Source organism: Equus caballus, chromosome 3 (assembly GCF_041296265.1).
Source record: "Equus caballus isolate H_3958 breed thoroughbred chromosome 3, TB-T2T, whole genome shotgun sequence".
NCBI classification, from domain to species: domain Eukaryota; kingdom Metazoa; phylum Chordata; class Mammalia; order Perissodactyla; family Equidae; genus Equus; species Equus caballus.
The window spans coordinates 41,397,433-41,416,582 of NC_091686.1; the positions used below are offsets into that span (position 1 = coordinate 41,397,433).

At 45.9% G+C, this 19,150-nt stretch overlaps 2 long non-coding RNA genes across 8 annotated transcripts in view; both read right to left on the reverse strand.

Moving 5' to 3' along the window:
- Window positions 1-118: 118 nt before the first annotated feature.
- LOC138923607 (uncharacterized) lies at window positions 119-2,448 on the reverse strand. Of its 2 annotated transcripts, none has more exons than XR_011437465.1 (2): window positions 2,326-2,448; window positions 119-336 (listed from the first exon to the last, which is right to left on the reverse strand). It is a non-coding gene; the product is annotated as an uncharacterized lncRNA (long non-coding RNA). The 2 variants fall into 2 exon arrangements; XR_011437466.1 differs by having other exon boundaries at window positions 2,314-2,433.
- Window positions 2,449-4,847: 2,399 nt separating this feature from the next.
- The window catches only part of LOC138915078 (uncharacterized), a 39,972-nt gene continuing 25,669 nt past the window's right edge, over window positions 4,848-19,150 (reverse strand). For 2 of the 6 annotated variants that reach the window (XR_011437451.1, XR_011437452.1), the window contains exons 3-10: window positions 13,151-13,240; window positions 9,076-10,801; window positions 7,875-8,073; window positions 7,442-7,522; window positions 7,157-7,298; window positions 6,680-6,765; window positions 5,754-5,962; window positions 4,848-5,038 (exon numbers count right to left, since the gene is read on the reverse strand). This is a non-coding gene — a long non-coding RNA (uncharacterized lncRNA). The remainder of the gene's footprint in view (window positions 5,039-5,753; window positions 5,963-6,679; window positions 6,766-7,156; window positions 7,299-7,441; window positions 7,523-7,874; window positions 8,074-9,075; window positions 10,802-13,150; window positions 13,241-19,150) is intronic. The other 4 variants (XR_011437453.1, XR_011437454.1, XR_011437455.1 and 1 more) reach the window with 2 other exon arrangements.

The following is a 19,150-nucleotide window of genomic DNA, read 5'->3' on the forward strand; positions in this document are numbered from 1 at the left end:
CTCTCCCTCATCACAGGTCACTTCCAGCAACGGCAGGCCAGTCTCCATAACCTTCTTTACTTGTCCCCACCTTTACCCTCAGTGGGGCAGGGGTCCATTAATAACTACACACAAGGAATTCTTCCAGAAGAACCTTTATTATTTAGGAGAGAGACCTGCTTCTCCTGTTGCTCGTCCACCCTGGGGAAGATGATCAGGGACATCAGTCCCCCCAGGAAGCAGCCAGGAACCCACAGCCCTGAGGGTGGACAGCAGGGTGAATGGGTCTCCCACACACGATGCGGGCTGTGCATTAGGACAGGGCTGGACCTCCGGGGAAGTGCAGAGGGGCTGAACCTGCAAGCAAATGGGTGAGGAAGGTGGCACAGATGTCCCCAGATTTCTTGTCTAAATCCTCTACTTGCAGCCCATGCATCATTTCTTCCTACTCTACAGATCCTTCTGTGGCACTGCCATGTGTTAGATATTATCCTACATGCTTTATGAACATTAACAAAATTGTTTCTCCCAGTGACCAGATCCACAAGTGTAGTTACAATGGCTTTAATAAACTTCAGCCGATTACATACATATATTTCTAGCCAAGCACTTGCTTCTTGACCTCAGTCCTCTACACTCTATTCCTGTAAGTACTGACTGTGTCCAACTGACTGAGTCACAGAAAACATCTGCTCAACTTCTCTACCAGTGAGTCAGACTAAAAGCCAAAGGATGCCCGTGGCCTTAACAGTGTTGTTTCACTGCTGTGGCACTCAAACCCGGGAGAGTGCTGAGACTTAGTAGTAGCCAGTCCAAAAGTAATTTTGAATGAAAACATAAATGAGTCAACAAAAAAGACAAAAATGCCTCTCCCCCTCCCACACAGGGTGAAGCATGGATAGAGACACTGTGCCAGACCTGCTCTTTTATCTGTGCTCTCATCAACCGTCCACATCCCCAGCTGTGTACATGAGTCATCCTAGAGACATCCACGCACCTCTCTCACTCATCCCAGCAACCCCCCAGCCTGCGGATCCTTCAACACAAAGACCCCCAGGGGCAGGCCCCTAGCCGAGTGGTTAAGTTCGTGCCCACTGCTTCAGCAGCCCAGGGTTTCGTGGGTTCAGATCCTGAGCATGTACATGGTGCCGCTCATCAGGCAATGCTGAGGCAGCATCCTACATAGCACAACCAGAGGCACTCACAACTAGAATGTACAACTATGGACTGGGGGCACTTTGGTGAGAAGGAGAAAAAAAAAGACAATATTGGCAACAGATGTTAGCTCAGGCGCCAATCTTTAAAATAACTCTAAATTCTGATGAATCTTCTTTGCCGGTGGAGGCAGCCTCTCTAACCCCTGTGGAAACAGCCTTGTGAGGAGTTCCCTGTGATCAGCTTGGGGAGCAGGAGAAGCCTCGGGCCAGATTTCCAGAGCACTCTGTGATACGCAGGTCCCACCCAAAGGTGCACAGCAGCAGCCCTGTGCCCCTTTCTGGGGCATCCACGAAGATCAGTGATGAGGGGAAATCTTTCCAGTGAGCAGGACTTCCAGCAGCGCTCCTGGCTGCTCACTTTGCTTGGAATAAGAAACGTGATCCACGGTTGGGATCATGCACTGACACATGGGCTGTGGCCAACTGCTTGGCCTGATGGTCAGGTCCCTGGAAGCAATACCGTTGGAAAACTGCTGACCAAGAAAATGCAGACAGGTCTCTCTGAATGGGCAAAAAATGCGCAGAGATTTGTTTCACATGTGAATGCTCCCCAAAGGGTGACCTCGGCACAGGAGGATTTTAATCAAATGGATGGCCTGTTTGTGGATACCAATCAGCCTCTTCCCCAGCAGCCCTGGCATCACCCAATGAGCTATGAGCAAAGGGGTCCTGGTGGCAGGGATGGACGCGGTGCCAGGGATGGACATTTTGCATGGGCTCAGCATCATGGACTTCCACTCACAGAGACTGATTTGGCTCCGGCCACTGCTGGGCGCCCACTCTGCTGACAGCCGAGACCCACACTGAGTGACTCACACAGCAAGCATCACCACAGCCATCAGTCAGCTGCCTGGGGTCAGGGTGATGACACTGGACTGCATCCAAAATGGAAGAGGCAGTGTGCTGTTCTACCCGAACAGACACTCACTGTGAATATGGACTTGCCTTCCCTGAACACAATGTTTCTGCCCAAACTACCGTTAGTGAGCTCAGAATCTCTTTCCCACAGTTATGGTTTCCACATAGCCTTGCTTCTGATCAAGGAACTCAGTTCATAGCAGATGATGTGAGACAATGTGCCCATGCTCATGGAATTCACTTGGCTTATCATTTTTACCTGTCCATTCACTTGTCCGTCCTGAAGCAGCTGGCTTGACAGAATGGTGCAGTGGCCTTTTAAATTCCCAGTACAGTGTTGGCGAGGGGACGATCCCTTGTAGGGCTGGGGCATGGCTTTTCAGGAGGCTTTAAATGCACTGAATCGTTAATCGATATGTGATGCTCTCTCTCCCACATCCAGCATTCAGGGTTCCAGGAATCAAGGAGTGGAAATGGCAATGACATAACTATTACTCCTAGTGACCCACTAGCCAAGTGTTTAACCTCTGTCCCCTTGATCTTATGTTCTGTTAGCCTAAAGCTCTTAGTTCCAAAGGGATATATGCTGCCACCAGGAGACACAACGACGATCTCATTGAACTGGAAGTTAAGACTGACAGCTAGGCACTGTGGGCTCCTCGTGCCTCTAAATCAACAGGATAAGAAGGAAATCACTGTGCTGGATGGGGTGACTTCTCCTGACTACCTTACCAAGGAGAAATTGGACCATTATTTCACAGTGGAGGTAAGGAAGAGGGTGTCTATAACACAGAAGACCCCTTAGGGTGTCTCCTACAACTACCATGCCCTGGGATTAATGTCACTGGAAAATGACAACAACTCAATTCAGGCAGGTCTACTGATTGTCCCTACCTTTCAGGAATGAAGGATTGGGCCATTGCAGTGACATCTAGGAGGTCACACTGTCTGACCTGGAGCCAGAGAATCTCTCAGATACCCCTGACAGCCAGCTGTTACTCCTGTGGCTCAGGAGTCTGGGGACATGGCATGGGAGCTGCTGCAGCCATGCTGCCCCCTGTTGGCCAACACTGTTGCTGTTTACCATGCAGGTGAGTGTGCCTGTCTGTCCCAGGGACTTGGTCCCTGAGGGTGGCTGAGTCAGTCCCATCTGGACCCAGAATCAATAGCGGGAGACACAGGGAGAACAGTGAGCTGAGTGAGTGAGGGGGAAGCAGAGGTGAGCTGAAGCTCCCCAGAGTCTTCCACTCAGGAGAGGCCCCCCGCACCTGTGCAAAGTGAGGAGGCAGATGGGGAAATGGGCCCAATGCACCATGCAGGTGCTCAAGAGCTCCCCTCCCAAGACCCCTTCAGGGACACTGGGGTCCCCCATATCTCTTTCATTATCTACAAGACCCAACAGGGGAGCAGTTCCTACATTCAAATGTGTGCAGGTCCCTGACCCGCTGCAGCGCCCCTCAGCTCTAGGCAAAGTCTCTGTTGCCTGAAGGAAGAGGAGGAGGAAGAGAATTGCACCCTCCCAGGCCCCAGGTGGTGAGAGAGCCTGGCCCTTCATGGCCCTGGGTCCCGGAGGTCCTGACCGCTGCAGTCTCATCACAGCACAGCTCAGTGAACTCACTGCTCACTTCCCTCTGGCCTGCGAGACTTTCCCAGGTGGCAGGGCCAGGCAGGCTCACCTCTGAGATAGCCCCACGGTGCCCCCTGCTGGCCACATGTCCTTGCAACCAGGCCACAGACCTGACACACCTGAGCGTCCTGCAGGTCTGCACTCGATGGTGCAGTTGCTTCGGGAAAATTCCTTGCAGGTATTCAAACAGTGACACCAAGAGTTACCATGTGACCCAGCAATTCCACTCCTGGGTACAGACCCAAAAGAAACGAAAGCAGGTGTCCACACAAAACCTTGTACGCGAATGCTCATAGCAGACAAATACATAATAGCCAAAAAGTAGACATAACCCAAATGTCCATCAGCTGAGGAATAAACAGACTGTGCTGCAGCCACACGATGGAATGCCATTCAGCATCGAAAAGAAATGGAGGGCTCACACATGTGGCAACACGGGTGGACCCTGAAGCCGTCATGCTGAGTGAAAGAAGCCAGACTCAAAAGGCCACGCATCATATGATTCCATTTATAGGGAATGTTCAAAATAGGCCAATCCACAGAAACAGAATATGAATTTCTGTCTGCCTAGGCCTGAGGGTTTGGAGAAACGGGACTGTCTCCTAACGAGTAGAGTGTTTCTTCTGGAGCAGTGATGGAAAGCTTCCAAAATCGATTGTGGTGACGTTGCACAATTCTGTGAGTATACTAAAACCACTGATTTACACACCTTACAGTGTGACTCGTATTACATGTGAACTATATCTCACTGACGCTGTAATGATGACTAAAGACTGCACGGTGCATCAGCAACACAGAAGACATCCCCCAGAAGGGAGGACAGAGTCTCGTTCACTCACATTAAAGGGTCCCAACCAGGGCAATGAAAACGCAGAGGAATTCCAGTAGCGAATGTTCTAGGTACTAAGACAACCTGAAACATCCATGAGGATTTCTATGTTTTAAATTTTTTTAAAAGGTACCTAAAGTTTAAAAAAACATATTCACAAGTGTCAGAAATGAATCATCATAACCCAGGGGGAGGGGAACACAGGGAGCCATCAAATAGAAAAGAAGTGGAAGAGTTCGGATCACGTGGATGTGCACGCTGAACATGAAAGTGGACCCACGTTTATTACTGCTCCACCCCAAAGAGACGTCAAAGTCAAACAGCCCAATTAATGAGATCTCTTTCAAAAGCATCAGTTTATGAAAAAACAAAATATTAGGAAATATTTTACAATCATGAATTGAATCTTCCAGATTCCAAGATTTATAACTAAAAACTCCTGAAGGTTCCATTTCATAGGCATTGGAGTGACTCTCCTCCTTGTGGTTTGAGTGGATTCCAGAAGTGGCAGATGCCTTCAGGATCAAACTGAAAAGAGTCCAAGAGTATGTGTAAAAGGCTGTTCTCGATGCTTAGTCTGACCCTAAACTCTATATAAGATCAGAGACGTGAACGAGGAGCAGCACAACCAGCAGGTAGAGTGACAAGGAACTGTGGAAAACTCAGCTCTGTGTGCCGGGATATTTCAGGGCACGTGTCTATTAAAATTCATCAGGCTTTAATGCACCTTTCACGGTTAAACAAAAGCAAATACAAAGACATCCTGGATTTGTCCAGGCGTGTGCCTGTTCCCGATACCAGCCTTTGGTGTCCCTTCAGTTCACATGACTATCACCGACGACAGTATACACCCCTGAGCACAGACACCGCTCGCCAGGGCCAAGGTGACTGAGGCACTGGTGCCACGGAAGTCTGGGCTACTTAGCCAGGGGACACCTCCTACCTCCGCCTCCTCCACTTCTGTCCTGGGCAGTCAGGAGAACCCCACCCCACCCTAGGGGCTCTCAGATGGCTGTCATGACATGGTCAAGGTTTTAATGACATTGTGGGTGTAGGGTTGCCAGGTAATGAATGCACAAAGAAGCTGCCCTCTACCCGTATTATGATCACATCAAGGAACATTACTGACACTAAAAAGGAAAGATATTGTTTCTAGAATAAAGGACAGACTATCCTAGGACAGACCATTTGCCAAACTTCCCCTGATGTGTGTGTACATAATATATAAATCGCATTCACCCACCTTTTTAAGGGGTTTCCTCCTCTCTAAATGCAGATGATGATAAACCTCTGTCCCAGGGGTGTGATGAGAAACGAGCACAGGGAAAGTGTGGATCCAGCCCCAGCACAGAGTGAGAGGGAAGACATGTCAGCTGCTGGATTCTCACACATGCCTCCTCCTGGTCTTGATCTGCTCACTGCCCTGCATCAGGGAAGACTGCACAGGCCAGCCTGGAGAACCAGACCCAGGTGAGAACACCAGGTCACAAGAAAGAGGCCTGGCCCCGAGTCTGCCGCCAGGGGCCCCACAGCTTCATTTGTACAAGACAGTTCAGGTCCACTCTGCACAGCCACCTGAGCGCTGACCTGCTTTATACCAAGCACAGCACTGGGGGCCACGGTCGGGAGCAAGACAGCTCCTGCCCCCCAGGATCATCGAACCCAGGGAAAGGAGAACCAATGACGGCCTCGGGGAACCAGTGATCACTGATCTAGAGCTTCTCATGGAGGTTTAAACAGAAACATAAAGAAGCAAGCCATTTGAAAGACAGTCGACAGAAATTGGAAAAAAAATGAAATCATCTAGCTAAATGAGCATGGAGGTATAATCCGCTTGTCAAAATCTAGGCAGGATGCTCACGAGCTGTGCAGGCTGCTGGCTGAGTGGGTAGTAGAGGCAGCGGAACAAACCACCCTGTGCGGGAACCAAGCGCACTGGTGGGAAATCTCCAAGAGCGGGGTTGTCATCACCACTCCCCCAGATTACCTGTTGCACAATCTGACCCTCACCCAACATCTGCCCTGAGGGTCATTTTCATTGATGGAGACTCACGCGAGCACCATGTGCTTCCAGCTCTGGAAAGCAAGGGGTCGACTGACCCACACATATCAGGACCTGGCCTTGGTCCTGCTACCCTGCAGGTGCCCCAGTGCCAACAGTGAGCCTACCTGGATCTGCCCGAAGTCCACGGTGATGGTAGCAGCAGAGGTGAAACTTTTAATGATGGCACAGGAGACGAAGTCCAGCAGGAACCCTGGCAGCCAAGAGGGAATATTGTGTTGGTCAGAGCTCTGCCTGGTCCCAGAGGACATGGGTGGACATGGCGGGGAAAGGCAGTGTGGATGAGACTGAGGCTGAGGACTGGAATGACATGCCCTGTTTGGGCTGGTTGGAGAGCAGGAAAGGGAGGTTGGGGTCTGAGGCTCTGGGAGCTTCTCCAAGTGTCCTGGCCTCTCAGCAGAATAGGGGAGGGCTGAGGGGTGAGGGTCCCCCTGCCCCTACTACACACACACAGGGGTAGCCCTTGGAATGCAAAGAAGGAAATGCTGAGGGCAGGGCCATCCCCAGGAGGCAGGGGCCCCGCTACTCTGGGAAGAGCAGAACCACACCTCCCCCACCATGGACCGAAGGCCTGAGAGTCTTACCCAAGCACAGGGACCCCATGGCTAACTGCATGCAGCCCACAGAAAAGCCAGCAGCACAGCACAGGTGGGCTCAGGGTAATATGCCAGAAGGTGACCAGGAAGAACTACACGAAGCACCCATGAAGGCAGAGTAGAAGCCACACTGTTGGGGAGAGAGTGATGAGCACCCAGGAGGCACATGGCACACCCAGGGTGCCCCTGGTGTAGACATCTGAGCACAGGGGTCTGCGGTGTCCACTGTGTACTTTGGGCATACCAGCGCACACAGGCAGGGTAACCACTCACCCTCGATCATCCATGAGTGTGACCTGCTGTGATGAGGGGACCTCTTTTCTACCTGCACCCAAGTGGGGCCACAGGTGCCACCTGCGGGAGCACAAAGACCTGCGTGTTTCTGTGTGAGTCTGTGAGCCTGAGAAATAATGCTTAAAGCTACAGTGAGTCATCCTGCTGGCCCCATCACACAACCCAGAACTGCCCTGATACCTGTGTGTGACAAGTGTGACAAGAGAAGTTATAAGAGCGTGCGTCTCCCCAAAGGCAGTCACATGCTCTAGACTGTAAACCAAGGCTTCTTGGTTCCCATGGGGCTGGAGCCCTGGGTGCCCCGCTGTCTGGAGGGGATACTGTGCATTTCTACTCTGCTTCTGGGCAGGCGATGAGGCCAAGTGTGGGGTCAGGGAGGGGATGTGGCCAGCAGCAGGGGCAGACATCTCACCTGGGGCAGGAGTCAGGCCACCTCAGCACAGGCCAGCGTGTGGGGAATGACCTTGAGCCCCACTGAAAGTCCAGTGATGAAGTCCATCTTCAGAGTCCAACAGGATGGCAGGATGGGCAGCCTCCTCTGCACGGCCGCAGGGGGGCAGCAGTGGTCTTGCAGGGCCATGCTGGAGCCTGAGGGCCTGGCCTCACTCAGCCTGGGGTGGAGCAGGGGCAACACAGACCAGCAGTCAGGGTCCCGGCCTCAGAGGACCCAGCAATAGGGCGGGGGTCCAGCGCATCAGGAGAGGCACAATCTGTCTCCCCTCCAGGGGGTCTGAGCCTGATGGCCTACATCCCACCCCCTTGCTGGTCTGAGACAGGAAGCCAGAAACCTGTGCAGAGGGGGCCTCCACCAAAGATGGAGTGTCCCCACACCCCTGCCCCAAATCCCAGAACCCCACTTGCCCAAACCCTAGCTGGTAAACAGTTTCTCAATAAGAAGCCTAAACACTCAGTTTTTCCTCCAAGGAAAATCTACTTGCTTCTTTTTATTTCCTCCCCAGGGAATTTAAGGAGGCACAGTGCAGAGAGAAGCAGCGTCCAGGGGGCTCCCTCCTCTGGCTGGTGTGGGTGGGAGGACTGGAGGCCCTGAGGGCCCGAGGCTTTGCAAAGGCCAGCCATGGAGACTTCCACCCACTAAGGGGACTGCAGCGCTGGAGGGGGTGTCTTCCATTGAGGCCTTGCCTTACCCCCGCCCCCACCTGTGGCATTGGCATCCTAGGGGACCCCAAGGGTTCTAGTTGGTTCTGGGAAGTTCAAGGCCCCTTGATTAACTCAGAGTGCACAGCATCCGTAGGATCCTGGCACCACCTGCACAGAGTTGGCCCCAGACTGCCCCTCATCCCTGCCCCTGCGAGGCTGCTCTGGGCACAACGTGGCCCCCACCCCGAAGCCACTTACGGCGAAACCTGGGGTCTAAGGGTGGGACACCACGCTGCCTAAGAGTCTATGGCCTGCGGGCTCCACCAAGGTCGAGGGAGGCGGGAACCTGGGTTGGGACGCAGTGGGTGGGGAGCGGGGTCCACGTGGAAGGCGCCCGCATCCTCGGCCCCTGCGCCGGGCCCCGCATCGGCCTCCCCCCGCGGCCCCGCTTTTCTCCCGGGAGCTCGCCTACCCTTCCCTGGGCCCAACGCCACCCACTGCCGCCGCGGACTCACCAGGAACCGCAGCAGCTGGGGGTCTCCTGAGATCACCGCATCAGGGTCCACGGGAGGCGCAGTGGTTGAGCGAGGGGCAGTGGTTGAGCGAGGGGCGGGGCCAGGGCGCCTGGGGGCGGGGCCTGACGCGCACGTGTACTCGGGCGGGGCCAGAGCCCCGGGTGCCGGCCTGCGAGGCGCTGCCGGACCCTGAGCTCTGCCGTGCGCATCGGCGCGTAGCTGGAAAGTGCTGCTGGTCCTTGGTGAGTGCGTCCCCCGCAGGCCCGATGACGTCCTGAGCGCTGCCTTCCATCGCCGCCTGTTGTTCCGCCAGAAGTGGCCACTCGTCCCTTTACACCAGCGGTTAGCGCTGACCCGAGCGTGCCCTGCAGCCCCACTGCCATTCCCTCCCCATCTCCCCTCTCTGCTTCCCGGACTTCGTGGTCGGCTCCTTGGAGAGGGAGGCAGGGGCGGCCTCGCCCACCGCGGGGTGTGCAGTGGTGGGCACCATCATTCAGCCCCCAACTGCTGCCCTCCGCTCTGACCCTGCTCTCCCACAAGTGCCCAGAGCAACCAGAGCTAACCCTGCGGGCCCCCAGCTCAGAAGGCTGGGCGGCTTTCCACAACTCAGGGACCCACAGATCCTGAAGGAGATGCCATAGGAGGGGCTGGTGCCCCAGTCCCCAGAGACCAGCCGGGGTGCCCTGGGGCTCTCATCTGCTCCCCAGCCCTTTTTTCAGACTCCGGAGCGCTGTACTTCAGCTCTCCTTCTCCTGGATGAAAGGTGCAGCCCCTGACGACGCATCCCCTGGCAGAAACCCCTGGGAGGTTTCCAGAACCCTGCCGTTCAGGAGATTGGCTGCTGATGGGGATGTTTCCAGGGGCAGGAGGGCCCCAAGTGGTGGTGGTAGCAGAGGCGGCGGCAGGTTCAGCCTTAGGAGAAAGGAGGGCCACTGCACGGGGGTGTGCCAGGACCCGCGGTTGCAGGCTGGCTGGTCTGTCTGTCCCAGGAGCCTGTCCCCGTGGCATCTGCCCAAATACAATTGTCCAGCCCGAATGCAAGGACACGAACTGCGGTACTCAGGCAGCAAACTCAATCAAGAAATTCCTGCAAAATAAAAGTGGATACTGGGCATTGCAATAAATCATATCGGAGAGAATTGAAGAGTGTTAGAATTATTCAAAAGATTTAATATCTCTGGTTTCACAACTGCTGCAATGTTGCAAAGTAAATATCCACAAACAGAAATAGTAAAGAAAATTAAAAGATCATTGCAGTCAGCAGAAAACACTTTTTTCACATGAACCTTCAGAAGAACCACGTGTTAATAAGAAACACAAGTAGAAAATTAATATTCCATGTAACCAAAGACACAATGGTAGATGAATAAAAAGGCATTTTGAATTATATGCAAATGCAGAGCACACTTTCAGCTATTTATACACCCTCCATAAGTTATGGGAAATGTCAGAGGAAACACTGAAATGCCAAAGTATAAATTTACATTTAAAATTAAATTCAGATGGCATGAAATTGATTTGTTTGAAGGGTTAAATCTTCTTAGAAAAATTTTTCCACAAGGATCATCAGCTCTAGGTGTAATAAAATTTGTATTTTGAAATAATTTATCAGAAATCTCTCCAATGTTGTCATAGCCTATAAAACACTCTTCACGGCTCCACGAGTGTTTACCCCAACACAGACTCTTCTCCTCGGCATAAGTGAACGTGATCTGCAATCTTGCATCTGCCAAAAATAACAGACACCGCTTTCAACTGTATCAATTTAAAATAAAAGTTACTAACTTTATATATTTTCATGACATAATAAACGAATTTGCATAAGTGAGACAGAAAAATCTTATCTGTTTAAACATAATATTGAGAAAGTGTCATGTACTGTATATGTTATATAAAGTAAGACTGATAAGATTGCCTTGTAATGTGTAAATTTATGTTATTCATGTCTTTTTCAGTCCTGTTATGTTTTATAAGTAATAAGATATTTTAAAAGAAAATGCTTCCTATTTTGGTACCTTTAACTGCGTATTTCCCCCTGCTTCCTGCATAAGGGGTTCTGAATGTTCATTTTTCAATGGGCCCCACAAAATATGCAGTCAGCCCTACAGCTGTGTGAAAGGTTTCCAGCCCCCCTGCATGACAGCTCTAGTGAGGGGACAAGGCATGTAGCCAGCAGAGGGTCCAGCTACACACAATGACACAGGTTGAGACTGTTCACACTATTTAGAAGGACTTTAATCAGAGTAGGATTCAAACTGAGTCTCTTGGCCAGTACAAAGTTGTGTTTTGGGCCATGATTTTAAAGCATAAATACTAACTAAAAGCTGAACATTGTCTTCTTAAGAGCACAGAATCATAGTCCTTGGTTTACAACTAGGGCTGCCTGATAAAATAGAAGACCTCTAAGCAAACTTAATTTCAGATGAACAACAAATAATTTTTTAGTATAACTAGGTCCTAAATGTTACATGGGATGTATTTTTTATTTCCTATATCTGGCAACCCAATTAATAGCACTATCATCATTAGTCCATACATTGCCTTAATTAACTTAATAATTAATCTGATATTCATGTTTTAGGTGCAGGAATTTTTAGTAACTATCCTCTTAAGAAACCTTGTGGCAACTCTAAGGCACTGAGAACTTATTTTAGATACTCAGAAGTGACTGATTCTCGATCCTGTTAATCAAATTGTGATTGACCCAGGGTATCAGCATCAACCTCGTGCTTGTTAGAAAAGAATCTCATGTCCCACCTAGACCTACTGAATTCAGAATCTGCATTTTAACAAAATCCCTATGTGATTCACATACACATTAATATTTTAGGAGCACTGATTTAGAAAGCTGGGTTTTAGGAAAATTCCCAGGGCATATGCAGGGTGGATTGAAGGGGAACTGACTGCAAGTATAGAAACCCCTTACAAGAATATTTTAAAAGTTCAGGCATTGCTTCAAGATCTGAATTCTGGTGCAGGCGGCAGGAATGAAAAGAAAGAAACTGAAATGAGAAACACTCTAATGGAAAAAAATCAATGGGACTTGGTAACAGACCAGATGGAGAAGAGAAAGGAAAGATGTCAGAATCCGAATGTAAATCAAGTAGAAGCATCAAAGTGTTTCTAGTCTTCTTGGCAGGGGTTCTCAACCTTAGCTGCACTGTGATCACCATGAGCTTTAAAATACTCATGCCTGGGTCCCAACCCCAGAGACTCTGATTTAAGGTGAAGCCTGGGCATTAGAATTTCAGACTACTTCCCATGTGATTCTACTGTGCAGCCAAGGTAAAGAAACACCAATATGGGCTCTTTCAATCTATTTGTTTTCACTTAGAGTAGTGATTTTCAACCCTTGCTACAGTTTACTTGGGGAGCTTTAAAAATATATCAGTATCCAGACGTTGCTCTTAGAGATTATGATTTAATTGGTAATATTTTAGAAGTTCTTCAGTCAATTGCAATGTGCAGCCAGGGTTGAGAACACTCAATTGAAAAATTCAGTTTAATTGGTAATTTATTAACCATTTTTTAAAAATAATTATAAATGAAGAGGAAATCAGTGCTAACAGACTCCAAACCTTCTAGTTAGGTGAAATATAAACCAACCTATTTTCCTTTGCTTGTTATAACTTCACAATGAAATTTACTTGGAATTAGCTACAATTTCCATTTTTTCAAAACTTAATTTTGGATCCAAAAAGAATCGGCTTATGACCATTGCAATTAGATAACCATTTATGAAATGAGCATTATTCAGACACTTATAATATGAAATAAATTGATTCCAACTGCAGCCACAATTATATATCTTAGGATAGAATAAGGTCCTGGGGGAGAAGGACAGGAAGGAAGCAAAATGTCTGAAGTTTATTCCTGAGTCAAAGTAAAGTCTCCTTCAGGACTGAACCCTGTAACTAAGGTCCAAATAAAAAATATCGAGCAGAACATTTAAGCACTTCATAGTTAACTTAATCACTATGGGATTATTTCATAAATGTGCAAAGTAAAGTAAAAATTTTTTTCAAAAAGAGAAATGTTTCCAAATAACCTTTTATAAAATGGAAAATTGGCTTACCTCTTCCCTATGATTCTTTATTGGCATACAAAGAATACTTTGTGTCTTGTAGCCTGTAATTTGGTCCACTTCTGCATTGAATCGAGGATCCTAGTAGGGAAAAAGAAATTCAATTTAATGACTGACCTGTTCAAAGATTGATTTGATTTTTCCCATTTATAGGATTAGAGAAATCTAACCTTTGACTTACCTTGTTGCTCTGAATGACAATTTTATCATTGTAAAAGGCACTGCTGAATGTAAGTACGTATCATCTTTGACAAAGATAAATTTAAGTGTTTTTTAGCAGCTAGTGTTTATGAGAACCAAAAAAATACAGACTCAAACATATAAAGGAAATATAAACAAAGAAATAAACTCAAAGAAATTAAGGAAATTCAAAATATTAACCAATTTGGATAGCCTTACTTAGATTTAGGAAGACTGGCAACTCTGCTCCCCGTAACACAATTTGCCTGTTCCCATCTCGCTACCTGATTCTTCCATGCCATCCAACAGGAAAGCATCTCTGCTCTGAAACTTTTCCTATAAAACGAACCACCTCCAAAACAAACTTCCAGTATTGACTTTACTCCCTTGTAATGGTCATTTATATAATTCCTCAGTATTCTGTTCTATCTCAGGTGTTCACAAGAATTTATATCTTTTTTCTTTTTTCTTTTTGTATATGTAAAAAAGCTGCATGGCCTCAATCAGACTGTAAACAACTCAATCTTTTGAATCTCTTTCCCCTTTTATAAAGTATATCATGCACATCCAGTAATTGCAAAGGACTCTGACACGTGTAAAAATTCTAAATGTGAGCTAAAGAAAGGTACAGGCTATTTTCTCTTAAACTCCAGATTGGGAAGACTGAAGTTACTTAGGCTGTAAACTCTGTGAGGGGCTTTTTTTGGGTTCATCACTGTATTCCCAATGTTAGCACAGGAACTCAACAGCATTTGGTAAATAAATGAAAGAATTCATCAACAAGTGATATCATAGTTATCAACTGTGATCATTTTTAGTTTATTATAGTTTAAATTAAATCTTGTAGGTAGGGGGAAAACATACTAAAGGAAATGGACAGATAACCACTATATGAGGAAAGATTAGAATGGAAAAAACAAACCAGAACATAAACATTTGAATGAGTGTTGTTCCTTCAAAGCAACAGCCTTGGGAAGTTACATGTTTAACCTAATGACAGCATCACTGCTCTCAAAACTCTGCTGTAGGAATTCCCTTCAGAGAATATGGAATCACTACACTGGAAAATCCTCATCTTTGAAGGTCATTTCTATTTTTTTTTTTAAATTAGTCTAAAGTCATGCAAAGCCAAAGCTGTGAATGAAGTAAATGACTATACTAGATTCCATCAATTGGGGTCAGAAATGAGGCCAATTTTCCCCTGAGAGGGCCAAACCCGACATTAAGGACAACTGCAAAAGAAAAATTATAAAATGGTGGAAAATCAGTTTAAATATTTTATATTATAAATAAACGCTACCGCATTTTTGCTTTTTCTGCAAACATACTCCAAGTTATATTGAGACACAGAGAAAACCTGGGCTGAATGTTTCTAAGAAATAGTTCCTAAATAACATCTTTTAGTATGCAAAGTATCAAAAGCAATTCTGATATTGATGAATTAAAGAAGTAGAAATTTATTAACTTATACAGTAAATTATTCTACAAGCTAATAATCAAAATATGAATAAAAATGCACCTTCAGCAATTATTTTGTTAATGAATATTTGAATTACAAGACCAATTTATGAAGACGATTAAACCCAACTATCTAATCACAGCAATAGAGTTTGACAAACTGAAATTAGCAGGACTATCACAACATTTTTGTGCATAGTAGAAGTTTAATATCAACAGCAGCCTGGATTGCACTCTTCATTGAAGGAGGCGGGAGTAACATATGCTTCAAATTCACTTTAGGTGAATTTTGGCATCTCAAAATATTTTCCTTTAACAATGCACTCACTGCAGAGGCAATACGCAGAGAGAAGTTCTAACCCCATTAGGTCCAAGAAACACCTTAAAAAAAATGGAGCACTACTGTTATTGTGATTATTCCTTTTATTGTTTATGAGAACATGTCAGTGTAAAAAAAACACAGGCCTTGGATCTCCACTTGCCATGATAAAGCAACTGGTACCAGACTTGCCCTACTGCTTTACTAGACAGTGGAGAGCGGAAATGCACGATTGCCATGCAACACTCCGGCTTTCTTCCTGGAGGCATTTTCGTGCTGGGGAGAATGCAGGCAGCATCCAAGTGGAACAACAGTTCCAAATGGAAGTGAAAGAAATTCGAGACTTCTAAAGGGGCTGGAATTTGAAAGGCAAAGTACCTGATAAGAGAGGCTGTCTTGGGGGGTTGGGGAAAGGGGTTTAAAGGAGGAGTGGCAGAAGACTGAGCAGCTACTCACTTCAGACACGTACAGAGCAAGACTCTGCCCTTGCAAAAATGACCTGTTGAAGTCTGAAATCAGAACGGGGACACCAGTTTGGGAAATGTTTAGAGACACTGGACTTCCAGTCTAGCCAGAGGAGAGATCTTACTAAGCACCTCAGGCATTCAGTTGAGACACAGAACCATATCCTAGATTCAGGGGGCACTCCCTAAGATTAAATTCAAAAGTAAAATACATCCACCCTAACAAATAATAATACCAAGGCCAACAAGACCAAAGATCTCTCAACTGCAAGAACAAATGTCAGCCTTATTTTAAAGGAAGACGAAATGATCCAAAAGCCCTGCAATGAAACATCCACAATGTCCAGTATGAAATCAAAAATCAAGACACATGAAGAAACAGGAAATTGCAACCCATAATGAAGAGAAAAACTAGTCAATAAAAATGGACCCCAAGATGATTCAGATGTTGGAATTAACAGACAAAGATTTTAAAGCAGCTACTATAAATGTATTTAAGGACTTAGAAGAAAATATGGTAATAATGAACTGATAAGGAATCTCAGCAAAGAAAGAAAAAACTATAAAGAAAAATAAAGCCACATGGAAATTCTAGAATTGAAAAGTATAATGTCTAAAATGAAAAGTTCATTGAAGGGTCTGTGAACCTGACCATAGATCAACAGAAAGTATTTAATCAGAAGAACTCAGAGGGGAAAAAGAAAAAACCTATAAAAAGTTAACAGAGCCTCAGTGTTTTCTGGGACAATATCAAGTGATCTAACATATACGTAATTGAAGTCCCGAAAAGAAGAAAGAGAATGGAGCAGAAAATATTTAAAATTAAATATTTTATTTAAATAAATACAATTAAAAATATTTAAAATTAAACCAAAAATTTCTCAAAGTTGTTGAAAACCTTAAACTTATACACATGGTGTGAAAATGAAATACAGCACCACAGGAGGTGCAAACACAAAGTATAGCTGACTTCTCATGAGAAAAATGAAGACAGGAAAAATGTGGGAAAACTCTTTTAAAGTGTTGAAAGAAACTACTATTAACTAATATCTTTTAAGAATACAAGCAAAATAAAGGCATTTTCAGATAAACTAAAAATGAGAGAATTTGTCAGCATCAGACCCACACTACACAAAGTGCTAATGGAAGTTCTTCAGCCTAAAGGGAAAGATACTGGAACCTGCAGAAAGGAGTGAAGAGGTTAGAACTTGGCTTGAGCATATGCTTAAAGAGTAAGGAAGCCTGGTTCTTCACTTTTGGAGAAGGAAACACCTAACAGAGAAAAGAAGCAGAAAAAAAAAATGTACCTTGAGATGTGGATTGAAATTGGAGGTATCAGTAAGAATTCATTGTTTTTAATATAATAAGTAGATAGGTACAGAAATAAATAAAATATAGTATGTGTGTATATTTGTTTATTTTTTTCCTAGCTCTGTCTGCAAACATATTAGCAATGAGCACATATCAGAAGCAATGAGCTCACCTAGTGGCCAGACCTTGGTTTCTAAATACCATCCTTTCCTTGGAAGCAAGGCTCCTTGGAAAAAGGAAACATTCTAGGGCTAGGGCAGGGAAAGTCTAAGATAGCCTGGAACATCTTGTTAAGGCAGTAAGAACTTTCAGCCCCACCAGAAAGCAAGAAAATTGTAGTGACGGGGGCATATCAAAAATACATGGGAGTCTGCAAATCTGATATAATTTGAGAAGCCAAATAAATAAAGATAATAACAGATCATAACTCATAAACAAAATGAAAATCCATGAATCCTCAGTGATATACATGAATGAATGAATGAATAAAAAAGACAAAACTCTTCCTCACATTAGAATGCCAACTAATAAATATAGAAGGTATGATGGCATTAGAAAATCACTGGATGCCAAAACTGGTAAATGTAGGTTGATGAGGGATAGGATATTTACATAATATCAAAGTATCTCCCCATAAGATACTTCTAATTTGTTGTTTTTAGTGCCATCAAGTCTCTCCGACTCCTAGTCACCCTGTGTACAGCAGAGCGGAACCCTGCTGGGTCTTTTTGCTCCGTCCTCTCACCTACCAGCACTGTATCAAACAATGCTGCACTGCTATTCACAGGGTTTTCGTGGCCATTTTTGTGGAAATGGGTGGCCAGGTCCTTCTTCCTAGTCTGTGTTAGTCTGGAAGCTCCAGTGAAACCTGTCCACCATGGGTGACTGCTGGTATTTGAAATACCAGTGGCATAGCTTTCAGCATCCCAGCAACACGCAGCCGCCACAGTATGACGATCGACAGAAGGGTGGTATGGTTCCCTGACCAGGAAACGAACCTGGGCTACAGCGGTGAGAATGCTAAATTTTAACCACTAGACCACCAGGGCTGGCTACTTATTATTTACAATGAGAAATTGTACCCTTATAGTGGAGAAACCCGGTGGACACCACTGTAACCAAGTTATCAAATTTAACACCATCAATACTGGGATAAACTAATATCACATGCTTCCTGATAACATACACTGAGGAGGTCTGTGGTATGATAAAAAATATATTTGGTCTTTATCCCTGGTTCCTGGCACAGAGCTTCTAAAACCCTTAAAATTTCCTGAGTTGATAGGAGAATATTTTGATATTCCTAACAAGCCCCTTTCAAGCACAACTTAGTTCATGCGAATGAGATGATTCATGGGTAATTGAGCCCCAGATAGCTTCAAGATGGGGGCTGGCTGCCAGAAAAACCAACCAATTGACTGGAGGGTTAGAACTCTCAGACCCACCCCCGACCTCCAGAGAGGGAAGTGGGCACTGGCGACCAGGTTGGTGAAGATATCTATGTGCTGGGATGACGCCCCCCCGCAAAGGGCATGTAAGTTCTGTGTCCCCCACATCCCATTCCTCACCCTATGCATCTCTTCCATTTGGCTGTTCCCAAAGTGTTTCCTTTATAATAAAACTGTAATTGTAAATATAGCACTCTCTTGAATTCTGTGAGTGATTCTAGCAAATAACTGAACTTGAGGGGGGAACGCCTGAATTTTCAATCAGCTGGGCATAAGTGCAGGTAGCCTGGGGACTCCATTTGTGGCTGGTGTCTGAAGTGGGGGCAATCTTGTGGGACTGAGTCCTTAGCCCGTGGGGTCTGCGCTGATTCCAGGTAGTTACAGTCAGAACTGAACTAGATTGTAGGACCCCCAGCTGGTGTAAGAGGAAAGAATTGACTGTTGTTTGGAAAACCAAACAAGGTCTCAACATCAACACCTGTGGTATTCCTGCCCAAAGTGCCTAACTTGAATCTATTCAGGAAAGACAGTCTACTAAATAACTGGCCTGTATTCTTCCAAAATATATGTCAAGAAAAATAAACACTAACAAACTATTCTGGATTTAAAGGAGACTAAAGAGACATGACAGGTATGTACAATATGTAATCCTGGGTTAGATCCTTGATCAGAGGGAAAAAATAACTATAAAGGACATTTATGGGACGATTGACAAAACCTGACTATGCATTGTTAGATAATAGTATTGTATCATAAAATTTCCTGATTTTGATAAATGTGTTACAATAGCGTAAAAGAATATTCTTGTTAG